At 37.5% G+C, this 16,031-nt stretch overlaps 1 protein-coding gene, 2 long non-coding RNA genes and 1 pseudogene across 5 annotated transcripts in view; 1 reads left to right on the top strand and 3 right to left on the bottom strand.

Moving 5' to 3' along the window:
* LOC147507759 (uncharacterized) overlaps window positions 1-16,031 on the top strand; it is an 85,106-nt gene that overhangs the window by 31,382 nt on the left and 37,693 nt on the right. The window lies entirely within an intron of this gene.
* On the bottom strand, window positions 1,851-2,884 carry LOC147507761 (uncharacterized). 2 transcript variants are annotated; one of them, XR_015217784.1, is made up of 2 exons: window positions 2,337-2,884; window positions 1,851-2,237 (listed from the first exon to the last, which is right to left on the bottom strand). It is a non-coding gene; the product is annotated as an uncharacterized LOC147507761 (long non-coding RNA). The 2 variants fall into 2 exon arrangements; XR_015217785.1 differs by having other exon boundaries at window positions 2,507-2,884.
* On the bottom strand, window positions 11,607-15,756 carry LOC147507760 (glucan endo-1,3-beta-glucosidase 14-like; annotated as a pseudogene). The gene is made up of 4 exons (XR_015217783.1): window positions 15,447-15,756; window positions 13,546-14,587; window positions 12,938-13,046; window positions 11,607-12,324 (listed from the first exon to the last, which is right to left on the bottom strand). The product of XR_015217783.1 is annotated as a glucan endo-1,3-beta-glucosidase 14-like (transcript).
* Window positions 11,607-16,031, bottom strand: part of LOC147507758 (glucan endo-1,3-beta-glucosidase 14-like) — a 54,174-nt gene continuing 49,749 nt past the window's right edge. The window contains exon 5 of the transcript XR_015217781.1: window positions 11,607-11,893. The gene's annotated coding sequence lies outside the window, so the exon portion shown is untranslated. The remainder of the gene's footprint in view (window positions 11,894-16,031) is intronic.

Genomic DNA, 16,031 nt, shown 5'->3' with positions numbered 1-16,031 from the left:
GTCACCATTTAAGAAGAGAATAATATCATCCGCAAATAAGAGGTGAGATGGAGTATGCAAGACCTCTAACAAAAGTAAGAGGTTTAATCTTGTTATCTTTGAAGTTAACGAGTGCAAGCCTCTGCTAAGAACATCTTCTCGCTATAGCAAAGAGCAACGGGGACAAAGGGGTCACCCCTGTTTGAGACCTCTTTGCATAGGAAAAAACAATGGGACCACCATTAACAAGAATAGAAATTCGAGCAGATTTCATAATTGCATGAAGCCATTTTAACCAAATATGGGAGAAGCCCAACCTAGAGAGAACCTCAAAGAGAAATTCCCAACTCATAGAGTCATAAGCTTGGGAAATATCAAGTTTAATAGCCACATTACCTCCATGTCTTTTGATGTGTAACTCATTAAAAAGTTCCGAGGCAAGACCAATGGTTGATTGAGAGCATCGAGAAGGTACAAATTAATAATGTCTTTGTATCATGTTTCCAATTAATAATTAATTTTTCTTTGATGTTAATTCAATGCAGTTGCATCCAGTTTCTGATTTTCTATTAATTTAACCTTTGAGGGTTAGCTCAATGCATTTGCATCCAGTTTTCGATTTGCCGACAATTATTTTTTTATGTTAGTTTGATGTATTTGCATCCAAGTTTTGATTTTCTGTTAATTATTCTTTGAGGTTAGTTTAATACAGTTGTATCCATCCATATATATTCCAATTTTCTATTAATTACTTTTTAAGATTAGTTTAATGTTTGCATTTGCATCCAGTTTCGATTTTCCGTTAAATATTATTTGAGGTTAGTTCGATACATTTGCATTCAGTTTTCGGTTCCCCATTAATTGTTTTTTTTAACGTTAGTTTCATTCAAGATTATATATATTTTAAAATATTTGTCATTATTGCTTTTGCGTTTTTTTTTTTTTTTTTTTTTTTTTTTTTTTAATTTTCTATTATATATTTTGTGATGTTATTTTTTATAATTTGTTTTTAACTATGTTTTTGAGGCCATGTTAAGGATATATTCAAATAAATTCGGTGTTTTATCATAGATACTAAAATTGTATGATTTGTAGTAAAGAATTAGTTTATACAAATTACATATTTTTTAGCAATTTTTTTTATTTGATCAAATATATAAGAATTGGAACACTAAAAGTGTTTGATTCGTAATAGAAAATTACTTTTTACAAATCACCTATTTTTTAGCAATTTTTAAAAATATTTGTCATTATTGTTTTGCCGTTATTTATTTTTTTTCATTTTCGATTATATATTTTGTGATGTTATTTTTTGTATAATTGTTTTTAACTATGTTTTGAGGCCATGTTAAGAATATATTCGAAATAAGTCGGTGCTTTATCATAGACACTAAAATTGTATGATTTGTAATAAGAAATTCTACAAATTACCTATTTTTTTTTTATTTGATCAAATATATAAGAATTGGAACACTAAAAGTGTTTGATTCATAATAGGAAATTACCTTTTACAAATCACTTATTTTTTAGCAATTTTTTTTATTTGATAAAATATGTAAGAATTGAAAATACACTCAAACTCTCCAAATATAATAATTAGAAATACACTCAAACTCTCCTAAGAGGATTGTAGGCTTATTAGAAAAGACTATCTTTTTATATTAAAAGTCTTGCCACATAGGAGAAAGAAAAAACTAAAAAACTAACTCTCTCATATTAGAGTGCCACATAGGAAAGAGAAAATCCTCAATTAGAGGTCTCTGCTTTAGTATATAGATAGTAGAGGTCTCTGTTTTAGTATATAGATAGTAGATATAAAGATAAAGATAAAGGGTCCGTTGTTCCCGGGACTCATATTTTTTTTACTCAAATTTTAATCAATTTCTTGACCATCAGATTGAGTTCATCCAAGGGTTTAAATTAGAGATGAAAAACCATTATTGCTTTCTATAAGATGATGTCATGTAGGATCCATTTTTATTTCTTTACCTTCTCTTTCATCGTCTTCACTTCTATCATTCTGTGAAGAGTAAACCGGCCAGCAGTCTCCACTTCACACTGCTTCAATCATGGGTGTACGTATCGGACGACCACCAAATTCCTCGAGAAAAAAAATTCAAATTCAGGACTGAAGTTGAACTTGACTACGCAGTTTGGTTGATTGGGAATTGAAGCTGCTGGGTAGTAGCATCCACCAAATAAATCCTTGAAAGCAACACCTTGGCCAACTCCATTACTAAAAAAAGATATCTCGCTTCCTACAAAACGATAAAATCTTCATAAGTATATGAAGCGAGAAACAACTCCATTCCTTTAACAACTTCAAATCGGCGAAATAAGCTCTGAATTAACATAACTCCCCATCTAATCTAGGAGGCAAGAGTATTGAAACTTCCTGAGCCTTCCCAGTCTCCCAGAGAGAGAGTATTGCACGTGTCTTTCTATTTCAGAGTGCTAAAATGGCTCAAACCAAATCAATCTCCAATATCCTTCTACCTAAAAGAAGAAAACAGTAAAACTGGCTAACCTAAGAATTAAAATTGGTTTTTGTATTTGACCCTTGTATGTGACTAAGCTTCACAGATGGAGAGGAAGAGAGGAACTAACATAAATTGGTTTCATCCTTTTCCCCATTCTCTACTTCTACTGGCTTATTAGTTGACTGAAATACTATGAGGTATGTTTCTTTTGTATGAATCTTGAGTACTAGGTGATGCACATCGGCACATGAACAAAAATGAAAATGTAAGAGGAATTTAAGTAATCTGATATAACCAGTGTGAAGTGAAGTGGAGAAGAATAAGAGATTGCTGGTTTTTACTCTTCACAGAATAATAGAAGTGATGAAGATGAAACGGAAGCTAAAGAAATAAAACTGGGTCCTATATGATGTCATCCTACAGAAAAACAATAATGTTTTTTCATCTCTAATCTAAATCATTGGATGAACTCAAAATTTTTTTTTTTCGATGAAACCATATATATATATATATATATATATATATATATTATAAAGCTTAAACCGAGAGTGGCAAAACATTGTAATCCAGGAGGCACTGTGGGAGATGACACACTTGCTGCTGGTAGTGTGCCCATTTTGCCAACAAGTGTGCCTCGCCATTGTCTTTTCTGCTAACCCACTTAAAAGTACAAAAAGATAAAGGAGAGCTTAATCTAAGTACATAGTTTCTCAGACTCTCAAACTACCAAGCGCAATCTTGCCTATTCAGAGCCTTGATACTTGCTATACAGTCTCCCTCTACCAAAAGCTCAGTCCATCCTGATTTTAGTGCTAATGCTACAGCGACCTCAGCTGCCACCATCTCAGCCTCCTCTGCTGATTTGGCTTGGTACCTTCTAGTTCCAGCTCCCACTATCTTCCCTTCACTATTCCAAGCAATTGCTCCTGGCTTGCCTTCCCAAAGTGTTGCACGAAAAGAGGCATCAAACCTAATATTAATACACTCATTAGGTATAACAAAGAACTTGGAGTCAAAGTCAAGGTTAGCATCGGGGAGATCATGAAGCGTAGAAGCTCAGGTCTTTGAACTTGGCATGCGACTAAAGGCGGCATAACATTGTTACGCCTCCACAACACTTCGTCCCGATTATCCGTTTCCTGTTAGGTTGTCTATGCTCGAACTTGGCTTCATTTCTGGCTTTCCGGATGTTATACGTAAGATAGCGGGCTTGTATCCCAAATTGGGCTTTCTTGCTCTTCTTCTTCTGACTCCATCTTAGGAACTTATAGATCCAATCTCGACCCCATTTCTGCTATGAACCTCCATTCTCGGACCCGGTTCGGATGTGAACCACGGGGGGGCCTAGCCACTCACATTCAAAGAAAAGATGTGTGTCATTTTCCATGCTAGTTTCACAAAGAGGCGGAGAAATCTCCCAAAGATATGTCTAGATAGCAGCCTATCCCCCATTGGTAAGGCCTCCATATAGGCCTTCCAAAGAAACAACAGGATATTAGCTGGCAATCTAGCTCTCCAGAGAAGCTTAACTGCCTTGGTGTAGAAGCTGGAACTCTGCCCTACATTGGTATCTTTGGTAAGATACTTGTAGGCAGATTTCACAGTGAATTTGCCAGACTTTTCAGCTCCCCAGACCATCCTGTCCTTTCCCAAACCCAAAGGTCTGATCACCACTTCTTTTATGTTGTTAGCAAGGATAGGGGGGAATAAAGCTGTGAGTTTAGCCTCATCCCACCCAGTCCTATTCTCTGTGAAAAGCTCATTTACATGGAGATCAGTTAGGCTGGGGTTCTCGACTCCTAACTCTCTCAGAGTTTTTGGGAGTCCATTAATAACAACCCAAGGGTCATCCATAATCGAAATTGATTGTCCATTGTGAATCCCCCATATCAGCCCCCCACTGATAAGATTGAAAGTTTTGTGGATGCCTTTCCAGAAGAAAGAGGCATACTCAGGGGGCTTCCAAACATCCCCAATCCAGTTTTTTCCATAGATGCTAGCTAGGGTTTTAGTCCATATAGAGTGAATATCCGTAGCTGCTTTCCAAGGGAGTTTTGCTAGCATAGCTAGGTTCATATCCCTCATCTTTCTGAATCCCAACCCTCCAACAGATTTGGGTTTACACAAGTTATCCCACCCTATGGTGTGGACACTTTTTGAGTCCTCCGTCCCATGCCAGAAGAAGTCTCTACAAGCCTTATCAATCTTGTGACAAGTAGATACAGGGAGCATATAGGTAGCCATGGCATACAAAGGTGTGGCCTGTATCACAGACTGGATCATGGTAGCCCTTCCAGCTGTGATAGCACCTTAGCCTTCCACCCCTTAATCTTATTGTGTATTTTGTTTACTAAATATTCAAAGTCCTCTGCCTTCTTTTGGGAAAGCATAATGGGGATACCCAAATACTTCTCCTTGGGATCAAACAACCTCATTTTCCAGAACTTTTTTTCAGCTTGAGTTTGGTTCTAAACTTGATATTTCTCTTTGCAAAACATCTTTGGACTTATCAAAATTTATGAGTATTTCCCGAGGCAACCTGATACTCTTCGAGAATCCTTTTGAGCTGCCCCTCCTCTAGGTTTTCCTCTAGTGAATAAGATGAGGTCATCCGATAGAGGAGATGAGAGATGGGGGAGGCTCTTCTTATCCCGATCCCATGGATAAGTTACGCGACCCTCGACTCTAGCAAATCATCCTAGAGGGGCTTGGACATGATGATGAACAGATAGGGAGACAGGGGGTCTCCTTGTCTAAGGCCTCTCTCAGGAGTAATCTTGTCCAAAGGGCTGTCATTCAGCAGCACTCTGAAGGAGACAGTGGAAAGGCATTGTTGTATCATACTTCTCCAAGATGAATTAAAACCTAGCCTCTCAAAAATATTGTCAACCAAGGACCATTCCACCTTATCATAAGCTTTGGCCATATCTAATTTTAAAGCTATCCACCCATGCCTTTTATTTTTCATGTGTTTCATGTGATGAAACAGCTCACAGGCCAACCCAGTATTGTCCCCAATATTCCTTCCCTTAATGAAAGCCCCTTGGAAGGGGGAAACAATCTTATTCAAATGGCACTTCAGCCTATTGGCTAAGATCTTGGAGATCACTTTGTAGCAAAAGTTGCACAAACTGATAGGCCTAAAGTTTGCCACAGTCTCAGGGTTACCTGTCTTGGGAATGAGAGCAATGTAAGTTTCATTAAAGGTAGGGTTAAGCACCCTATTAATGAAGAAGTCCCTAACAAAGGCTACAATGCTCTTGCCCACAATGTCCCAAGTGTTTTGGTAGAAGCATCCTTGGAACCCATCAGGGCCAGGAGCTTTGAGGCTCCCCATCTTCTTCACCACTCTCTAAATATCCTCTGAAGTAGGAACAGCTATGAGATTCTCATTCTCCCTAGCAGAGATACAAGGATGGAAGAGGCTGAGGATATCCTCATTGACTTGAGGGTGGTCAGAGCTGAACAGATTTTGAAAATATGAATTGATAGTGGTTCCCACAGCAGCCCTACCCTCACTCCAGCCTCCCCCTTCCTTTTGAAGCCTCTCCACATTATTCTTCCTTCTTCTATATATGGTTGAGAGGTGGAAGAATCTAGTATTCCTCCCACCATCTTTCAGCCAATGATTTGTGGATTTTTGTTTCCAGAAACTCTCCTCCTTAGCCAACCAATCCAACAGCTCTGATTTTAAGACCTTAGCTCTTTCATAATTGGCTAAAGAGAGGGGTTTCGCAAGACATAATCCACTCCTTATTAACTTTATTAATATTAGTGAAAATATTTCCAAACACCTTTTTTATTCCATATAGTAAGGTGTTGTTAAAATTGACTTTTGTTTAAGGATGACCTCAACATCGGATAACCTATATGTAATAGAGTTCCAAGCCTTAGCAATCCAAAGGGCTCTACGGGACGGATCGACTAACCACATGTTATAGAATCTAAAAGGTTTTCATGCTTCATATTAACCTCGTGATGGTTTTAAGTTGATCATGAGACAAAGATGGTCAGAAGTGGCATTAACTACATTTATGACTTTCATATTGGGGAACTGGAGAATCCAATCCTCCGAGGCCAAGGCTGTGTCAAGCCTCTCAATAATATGGTCATGAGGACTTCTATTATTGCTCCATGTAAACTTAGGTCCTTTGTAACCTAGGTCAAACAGACCAAGGTCGTTAATGAACTCAGTGAACTCAGCCATGCTTTTACTAATAAGTTTATTCCCTCCTATCTTTTCATCTAGGGAAGTAATAGCATTGAAATCCCCAAAGAGACACCAAGGTCCAGGGATCCAATTGGCAACTTCCCTGAGCTCATTCCACACTCTATGCCTATTACTGGCGACCGGTTCGCCATACACAAAGGAGAAAAACCAGGTATTAGAACAAAGATAGTTGTTAAGTTTACCTGTCACATGGTTGTTTGAAGCTCCCAAAATTTCCAGATCCACCCCATCTTTCCATAGCACAGCTAGCCCCCCACTGCGACCCAAAGCTGGAACACTAAAGCAGCCACTATACTTTACCATCCTACTGATCTTCTGTATCCTATCACATCCCACTTTTGTTTCAGACAAACATACTATATCAGGGTCAAACTTACCTATTAAGTCCTTTAGATTTTGAATTGCCGTGGAGGAACTAATTCCCCGGCAATTCCAGGCTTGTATCATGGTTATTGAGGCAGCTGTTGTGGGACAGCTACCGCGAACCCTGGAGGAGACATCAGACCCCCACTGCTATCAGACTTATCAGACTCATCCCCACCCAGTATAGCTTTCTCATACTCCCTGGGAATCTTCTCTGGATTCTTGGAGACAAAAGAACTCTCCCCAATACTATGATACTTTCCTTTGAAAGAAGCTCTTCTCTTAACAAACGAGTCATCTACTGCTAAAGGTTGAGGTTGCTTAGCCAAAGAGATGCTGTCTTCTGATTCATATCCACCTTCTTCAATACTCCCTTGCACCAGATCCACTGGAGCAAAATCTAATGCTACTTCCTCTTGCATTGTCACATTCTGAACTTCCAAGCTTTGGCCCCTCTCTTCAGAGTATAAATCCTCTCCCCATTCTGTGAAGGCATCCGAAGGAATTTGGTCTTCTGGGATACTATGGTCTGAGAGATCAGAGGGTATGTTGGGGTTGAGAGACCGGCTTGAGTTGGAGGGGTCTAAAGATGCGCCAGTATCACTAGAAATGTCAATCACTGGAGCTTCTTCAGGGATTAACATATGCCCTAGGCCTAGTTCCCTAAGCTCATCAGCCTCCCTCTTAGCCTTCTTAGATTGTTTTGCTACCACCTTCAAACAATACCTTTCCCATTCTGCATCATCCATGTTTTGTTGTTTTCCGGTAGATTTAGCAGCAAAAGATCACTTTTTACCTATCCTTACCTCTTGACCAGCACCTTCAAGCTTCTTAACTACCCCCTTTCTCTTACCTCGAGATACCACCGTTTTTAGACCCCTTCCACGTGTAGGCAATCCTGTGAACTTGAAACAAGCGCTCTCTCTTCCAGCTGGTGAGGTGAAATGGTGAGATACATCAGGCGTGGTGCTCTCAAAATCGTGTATGATGGTGTCAGACAAAAGCAAAAGAGAGGGCGGCGTAGCTGAACATCCACAGAAGATGGTCCTGTTCCCAAGGACTCATCTTTTAAAGCTATCTCTCCTGGTTCTCCAGCTGTGTGTTCTCGAAGAATCAGCCTATACTCTTGTTTTTTATTGCAGTTCCCTGTTTCTAAACCCTTACCTTGGTCCATATCCATCATACCCGAACTTGGGCTCCAGAGCACCAAAGCCTCACAAGACTCTTCTAATCTCTGATCGGGGTCCATCGGTCCAGCTTTGGCCCCTGAGCCATGGGCCTTTTCCATATCCGTCATATCCAGGTCCACCCCCTTATTTGAGTCAGTGCCCAGCTCAGCCTTCCCAACGGTCACTGATTCTGTGATCATCCAGACTGATGTATCCGTTCTGTGCTCTGTCAGAACCTCTGAAATACCCTCTGTACCCTTTGACTTGACCTCCACACTCGCCACCACCTGAGCATCCTTCAGTGGTGGTGACCATAGCCCATCACCCTTCCACAGCTTCTTCCCAGGGGGGGTTCTGTTCCTAGCTGGAATTTGATCCATCCTAGGTTTTTGAGGAGGACCTGAAAAAGTAATCGAGGCTGGGATTGGCACAGCATCGCCATTGTAGAAAACATTTGCTCTTAGACCAAAAGAGAAATTGTTCTTTATATCTTTAGGAGAACCTCCCAGCTTCCTCAACTCCAAGCTATGTTTTTCTCTGATACTACAGTAATGTATATCATGCCCAATACATCCACAAAAGTAGCAAAAGATTTCTAGCTTTTCATATTTGAAGGGACACAGAGGACTTCGCCCAATTCCGTACTCAACTCAATACCTTTGAGCAATCTCTCTTTGATGTCCATACGCACTCTCACCCTTGCAACAGGGTTTTTGAATGCAGCTGAACAATGAAGATCCATCCCCTTGACTTTGCCCAGAGTTGAACCCACTGTGTGCACATTTTTCTCATTTATGCGATCTCTTGGGAGTCCAAAGATCTGCACCCAGAAGTCCACTCTATCAAAGCTTCGATCTTCTCCCATGCTACCCAAATCATCTACTTTCTTAATGGAGAGAATAAATCCTTGGATCACCCAAGGTCCATTTGTCTTGACATGCTGATAGTCTTCTACCTCAGCAAAAACCATTTTATAGATACCTTTTGAAATAACTTCTATCTTGGTCTCCCCCTTGATTTGCCAGCATCTATGCACTTCATCTGCAAGGTCCTGTAGCGATATGTGTTTTCCCCCATATAGCTTCCCCACCAAGGTCGTGTGATCTGTAAGGACTTCTCTGGGGTTTTTGCAGCCAATCTTCACCACATGTTTTTCCTTAGAGCAAAATAAATTTTTCATTTCAGCTTGGAGTTTCTCTATTCTGGCCCTTGAGAGCTCTCCTTGTTCATCTTCCCTTCTACATCTCTATCTATCTATCAAAGCCATCTACGGAATCGCTTAGGCTATCAGAGTCTAGATTGCCAGAGAACTAAGACAGCTAAAACAACAAAAAACGTGAAGCAAAGTAATAAGACAACTAAAACTACTCCGCATAAGCTTAGCTCAGTAAAAATTTTGAATTTTGAACGTGAAAAAAGAGGGGGGAAGAATTTGGTATGAGCTGCTTTGAGCCGCAGCAGAGCTGTTGAACTTGGATGAACTCAATTTGATGGTAAGGAAATTGAGTGAAACTTGAGTCAAAAAAATTTGAGTCCCAGGAACTGGCCCCAATTATAAATGTGTTGTATGTGTTAATCTGTTTATATGAGTCTTTGCACAGGAAATTTCACAGGTCTATACCTTTCTCTCACGTACACATTCAAATTGGAAAAGTCATTGAACTCAAAATTTAACTGTTGAAATGATTTCATAGTGGAACTTGTTCACTTCACATTTTTTACAAAACAAAATATTTACTATTTTTTTTTCTTCCCTTACATAAATTAAGTAAATCGGCACCCGTTCAATGCTTAGTAAAGTGTATATTAAGTTACATAAATGATCTACTTTGTCTATTGATACAAAAAAAACAACATTTTAGTCTAACAAATTATTGGCGATGGAAACTTTGATCAATTAATTTACTTTCTAAGCTTCAATATAGTTTGGAAATAAGATTTTTGATACATAATAAGAAACTTTGATCAATTAATTTACTTTCTAAGTTTTTTTGAAAGTAAGATTTTTGATACATAATAATAAAATGGAAAAAAAATATATAAAAACGGTCTCCGTTCGTTGAACGGGTCCAAAAATCTAGTGGAAATAATTAATATGGGGACTTACCAATAATATTGTTTAGTCATTTCCGCTTGATACTTGTCCATGCCTAGTAATCTTTTAAGATGACTATTTAATTTTATTTTATTTTCCATTATTTGTGTGTAGAAATTTATAATATATATCAAAAAATTATTTGTTGTATCTTCTATTCAATCAAGTGGTCAATCAAATTGAAATGGAACACTATGCAAATTTTGTCACACCAAATGTGTGATTCAGACTCATCTCTTTGGGTTTTATATTTTATAAAAAAAGAGAGAAATTAAGTCATTAACAAATACTATGGTAAATAAATTAAATTTAAATTTAAATTAATTGCCAATTAATTTCGATTAATCGCTATAAACTATTGGAACGATTTGCTACTGATTAACGCTTAAACTACACAGACTACGTGTAAAAATATAAAATTTAAGATTATGACGATTTGGTTTATACCAGTGTTGGAGGGTCGTCACATGTGGGTCAGTGGGTGTTTTGTGTGTTTGAATTTATGTTTAAACTTTGGAGAAGATGATTGAATTAACTCAGTGATCCATTGTACTCTAAATGATTTGAGGCGCAACTTAGAGTATGTTTGTTATGATGGAATCACTATGGAAAGGAAAGGAAAATAAGAATGGTCCACATTTTCCATAGTTTTTAAAGTATTTGTTTACCCATGAAAATGAAATGAGTTTTTCCATAGGAAAATAATATCATGGAAATGGAAAAAGTTTTGTATCCTTAGCTAACCCCAAAAAATTTTGTAGAAAGGAAAGAAAATAGATAGTTAGAGACTTACTACTAGCACACCCAACAATATAATTATTCCTTTACATAGCTTTTGCAAACAAACATGATTATTTCTTTCCCTAGTTTTTAGTTTCCTTTCCCTAATTTACCAAACACATACCATTTAGAATTATTTCATTTCCATTCCATAGTGTACCACCCATTTTATTTCCTTTACTTTTCATGAGCTAAAATTTAACAAATACACCCTTTAATAAAGAGGTGTACAAGTCATTTCTTTTGTCTGTACGCGGGTTAGATGGTCCACCCCTAAAAGAGGCAGGACGCTAGCAATCCTTGTCAAATCTTTATCAATATACGTAAACCTTTCCCAGCAATTAATTATGCTGAATTAAATCTTGCATAACTTGCCAGCCTGCACTATTTTGCACGCAACTAATCAGGCCAACTTCCCAATATTTTACTGATAAAATTACTTCAAATCATGGCTCAAGAGATCTTAACAAGTTAACAGCAAAACTTAGTATATACCACAAGTACTGACATTGAGAAGTGAGAACCACGTTAATTCCAGTTCAGTAATAAACTCTTTTAATTATATTTTAACCCGAGAGAAAGTACCAGGCTATCAAGAGTCAAGAATAAATAGTCTGTATATTAAAAGGGCGAACATAAGTTTCTTTTGAGCTATGGTATAGTGTGGCACTGTGGCAAAATATATGAATGTCACCGATGATGTTACAGACCTAGATCTTCGTCCACTATTAGTACTTCTTCTCTTCCCCACCTGTTCCCACCATTGACATTTGAGATTGTAGAGAGCAGTGATGTGCAAAGCTTGGTGAAAACTTTGCTTTGTGTATATGTTGACATGGGAAAATTCCTACAAGAATATGATCACCACATGGAAACTGTAAACTCCATCCAATTATGTCTAGCACAACTGCATAGGCTTTACCGAAAGATAAAACACAATAACTGAGTCAGTTAGTCCACAATAAGACATGGAAGCGTTTGGATTGGCATCTAGTACGATTCATCGGTGGCATTTCTTTTGCAATAGAAACTTTGAATGTAGGAAGTTCAGTTCAAATCGAACCAGATCTCAAAGACTGGCCAGAAGGTGCATTTACTGAAAAACAGAAAATGGATATCTACAAGCAAAAGTAGTAGAAGAGGGAGAGGACTTCAACCTCTCCCCCCTTCCCAAAGAACGTAATCACTCAACTTTGATATCAGTTAAACATCCAATTCAATCTTCATCTGAATAACCAGAGAAGATAGGTAACACAGGATAAGTAACAAAGCATTGGATGGTATCAACAATAAGTCGATCTTTTTGTAGATTTACCAAACAGCTCATTTCGAAACTAACTACAACTCTCAAAGTTTACATTATTTTAAAAAATAAATAAAACCCTCAAATGTTTACCAGACTAAATTTAATCTCAGGAACCCATTTCTCAAGTATTCAAACTCCCACAAAATTTCCAAATTTCAAAAAACAAACAGGCATTTAAGGGTATTACAGTTCTGCTGCAAATCCATTAGGTCTACTTTGTAAATCCAAATTTTCTAATTACCTTTTCCAAACGTTTGGAGGGCCATGAAACACCACATTTAGTTTTGAAGTCCAAAAAGACAAAATTAAATGACTAACCAGCAGGGACCACTCATATTATCTAAAACTAATCCCAAGAGAGATTTTGAAAATGATCAAGAAGGTATAAGTCGAAGATTGAAAAGTAACTATACGCTCAATATCAGCAAGAAGTGAATGGTGAATGCAAATATTACAACATCACATAACCAAACAGGTCGAGTAATTTTCATATTTAGTAATACTTTAAATCAAATAAAGAAACGAGCTTTGCACCTTTAAATCTTTAATAATTAAATCATTGTGTCAAAATTAGGAGCACCGCCGTGAAACAAGCAGCCAACCCCATGAAGTACGAGAAACAGCAACCCTGAGCTTGCATATTCTGTATGTTGAAAAAAATCACAATCAAATAGTGAAGTCGGAAATGAATGCAAAAAGAATAGATATACATATTACATAAAGACACGAAAAGCCGGTGTAAATAAAACGTTAATTAGAATTTTTCAAACATCTACTTTAGACTGATTTACACCCATGGAGATGCTTTTAAGATGGGTATAAATTCTCTACATTGCGTCTCCAAGACAGGCATGTATAATTAGCACTTGTCTAGCTTGACAGGAAGTATTCAATATCAAGTAAGAGTAATCCTACTGAAAAAGCACAGAGGCGGCCTAATATATATTAATTAGCTACAAACACAAACGGACAACAAAACGATAGCCTACTATCGACATGTATACTCCCAACCAAAACATATGACCCTGAGACCTGAGTAAATAATATATCATGACACGAACAGACTCTGTACCCAAAACGTGAAGACTCCTAAATTTATTAAAATTGACATAAAAAAAAAATAGTGGAGAGGAGACACCTGCCTTTAAATGGGTAAATGCCGGAGGTGCTGATGAAGATTTGATACCAGGAAAACCAATGTCATAAGAGATGCTTCCATCAGGTTTGAACAGCCCAAAATTCCTTTCAGAGGTTGCCCCAGGCTTCAAATTTTCATTAAATAAGGCAAAAACATACGCCCTCACCATAATATGTGGCCTGAAAGGGGTACCTTTCTTTAGAGCGAGACGTTTACGTAGATTAAAATTGTAAGTCCTTGCATGCTGAGGGGTGGCGACTGCTTCATTTTCATCCCCATGAGAAGCCCAACCCGTCTCAGAAACTATGACTTCCATATGTTTAAATCCAGCGTCTTGTAAAGCAGCATAAGATGCATCAACCTGAGCGTCGAACATATTATCATAGTGGAGTTTAGTCTTCGGATCATGAATCCCGGGATTTGGCTCAAATAGAGCATAATTAAGATTGATATGTTCCGGATCACTCATGTAAGCCAGGAACGGGTAGATATTGATGAAGAAAGGAGAACCAATTTGTGAGAAGAACTGTAAGAGTGGCTTCATATACTGAACAATATTTTCCCTAAAATGCATGAAGATGGTGGGTAGGAGTTAGAAAAAGACAGCCTGTGAATGCGCCAGTAGAGATCTGAATTAGATGAGTTAAACCAAGCTTGTCAACAGCTTTGTAAATGTTCTTGACTGCACCGAAAGTAATGCCTCTTCAAGTTCCTGATCACCACCTCCCAGCACCTCATTGCCCACAGTAATTCCACGAATAGGTGTCTCGGGAAGATCTGGCTGAACATTATCTTTGACCCAGCTCGTGGCACGGTCCTCATTGGCACTCATGTCTTTCAGGAACTTCGTTAGGGACATTAACTACTAGTTCAAGCCCAGACCCTCTAAACGCCTCAAGGACACTCGATCAGCATCATAGATCCTAACATTCTTTATCATTGCTTTTTCAATAGTGTTACAACGCTTTCAGGTGAAGGGATATTGTTCGCAATCCTGCCATAATTTATTCCATAGGACCCCGTGAATGCATGAACTGTCACAAGGCCTGCAATATATTGTGTAAAACAGCTTATCTAATCAGCATTCACAAAAGGAGATTTAATGTAGATGTTTTGAATTTTTCTTGAAAGATAAGAAAATTATTATATTGCCCAATTTAAAACAAACTCATAATATTTAAGAATGAGAGTGTAATATCCATAAAATTCCCCCAATTTTTTGTACAGCAGGGTACGTCGCTATAGTTAGAAATAATACTTAGAAATTAACATCAAAGCAGCTTGTTCTTGCCGGTTAAAGTTAGAAATAATATTTCACAACAGCAGGGGACTTTGCTATCGCTAGATGGTGATCTAGGACAATACAAGCGTAATAGATTCACAACTTTAACAATAGCATCAAGATACGTAAGATAATAAATCAAGTCTCCTACAATACACTATCAAACAGACTCAACAAAAAGAAAGAGCAGGTTAGAAGACGCGTGCTAGATAAAACATGAACTTGAAAATTTCCAGTGCAGGACTTAAAGCATAAAACATTAACCTAGTGTATGTCGTAAAACAAGATGTGTTATCCATTTAACAGTAGAATTACCTAGATAAGTTAACAAACGGACCCTACAAGTCGATCAACCGTCCGAATAAAAACATAGGAATCACATCAGAATTTGTTCAAGACCAAAGTAACTCTATTAAGTCGATATACAATAATTTAAATCGGCACTAAGTTTTCATCATCAAAGGTCTAACGAAAAGAAACCAATTAATTCACTCAAAAAAAGATCTGTCATTCAAAAGAAAGAAACTAACAATCAATTTCATAGACACACCACAAGTCTAAATATGAAAACTAGTAAAGGATCATTGAAACAACTAAAAACTTGTAAAAAGAAAGAAGCATACCATTAGGAAAGGCAACGAAGTAGAAAAGAAGAAGCCAGTAGACAAAGTGTGAAATCTCCATTGCTTTGTTTGACAAGAAGATAATAGTAGTAAACCTTGAGTTAATAATAATAATAATAATAATAACCTATTCTCTTTACATGCCATAGACCAAACTAAAAGAAAATATTTTTATGCCATTTTAAGCAATCTTGCCTCAAATATACAAATTTCATTCTACCCATTTCTAAATTCTTTCTTACTTTATATTGACAAGTAAATAAATGGGGCGGTGAAAAACGTTTTGCCGCCACTAAAAGGCAACTGAAGACTGAAGACTGATTGAATTTTGAAGGTTGAAGTAGAAGGGTTGATGAACTGATCAAGGACAGGGGTGGTTTTGTTTGGGGGTTTTAATATTATTCTTTGGCAGTTACTCTTCTTCTTGCTTTATTTTTTATTGCTTTATTTTAGCTGCTTTTGTAGTATTTGTATTCTCCTTTTTTTCAACTTTTTAGGCCATTATGATTTTAGACTCCTGTTTCTATTGGATAGATTCTGCTGATCCACGTTAGACGTTACCATTATATTCTGTGTTGTATTGAA

The sequence above is a fragment of the Coptis chinensis genome, chromosome 3, assembly GCF_015680905.1.
Source record: "Coptis chinensis isolate HL-2020 chromosome 3, ASM1568090v1, whole genome shotgun sequence".
In the NCBI taxonomy this organism is placed as follows: Eukaryota; Viridiplantae; Streptophyta; class Magnoliopsida; order Ranunculales; family Ranunculaceae; genus Coptis; species Coptis chinensis.
The sequence above is the reverse complement of the archived record's forward strand: the minus strand, read 5'-3'. Positions and strand labels throughout refer to the sequence as shown.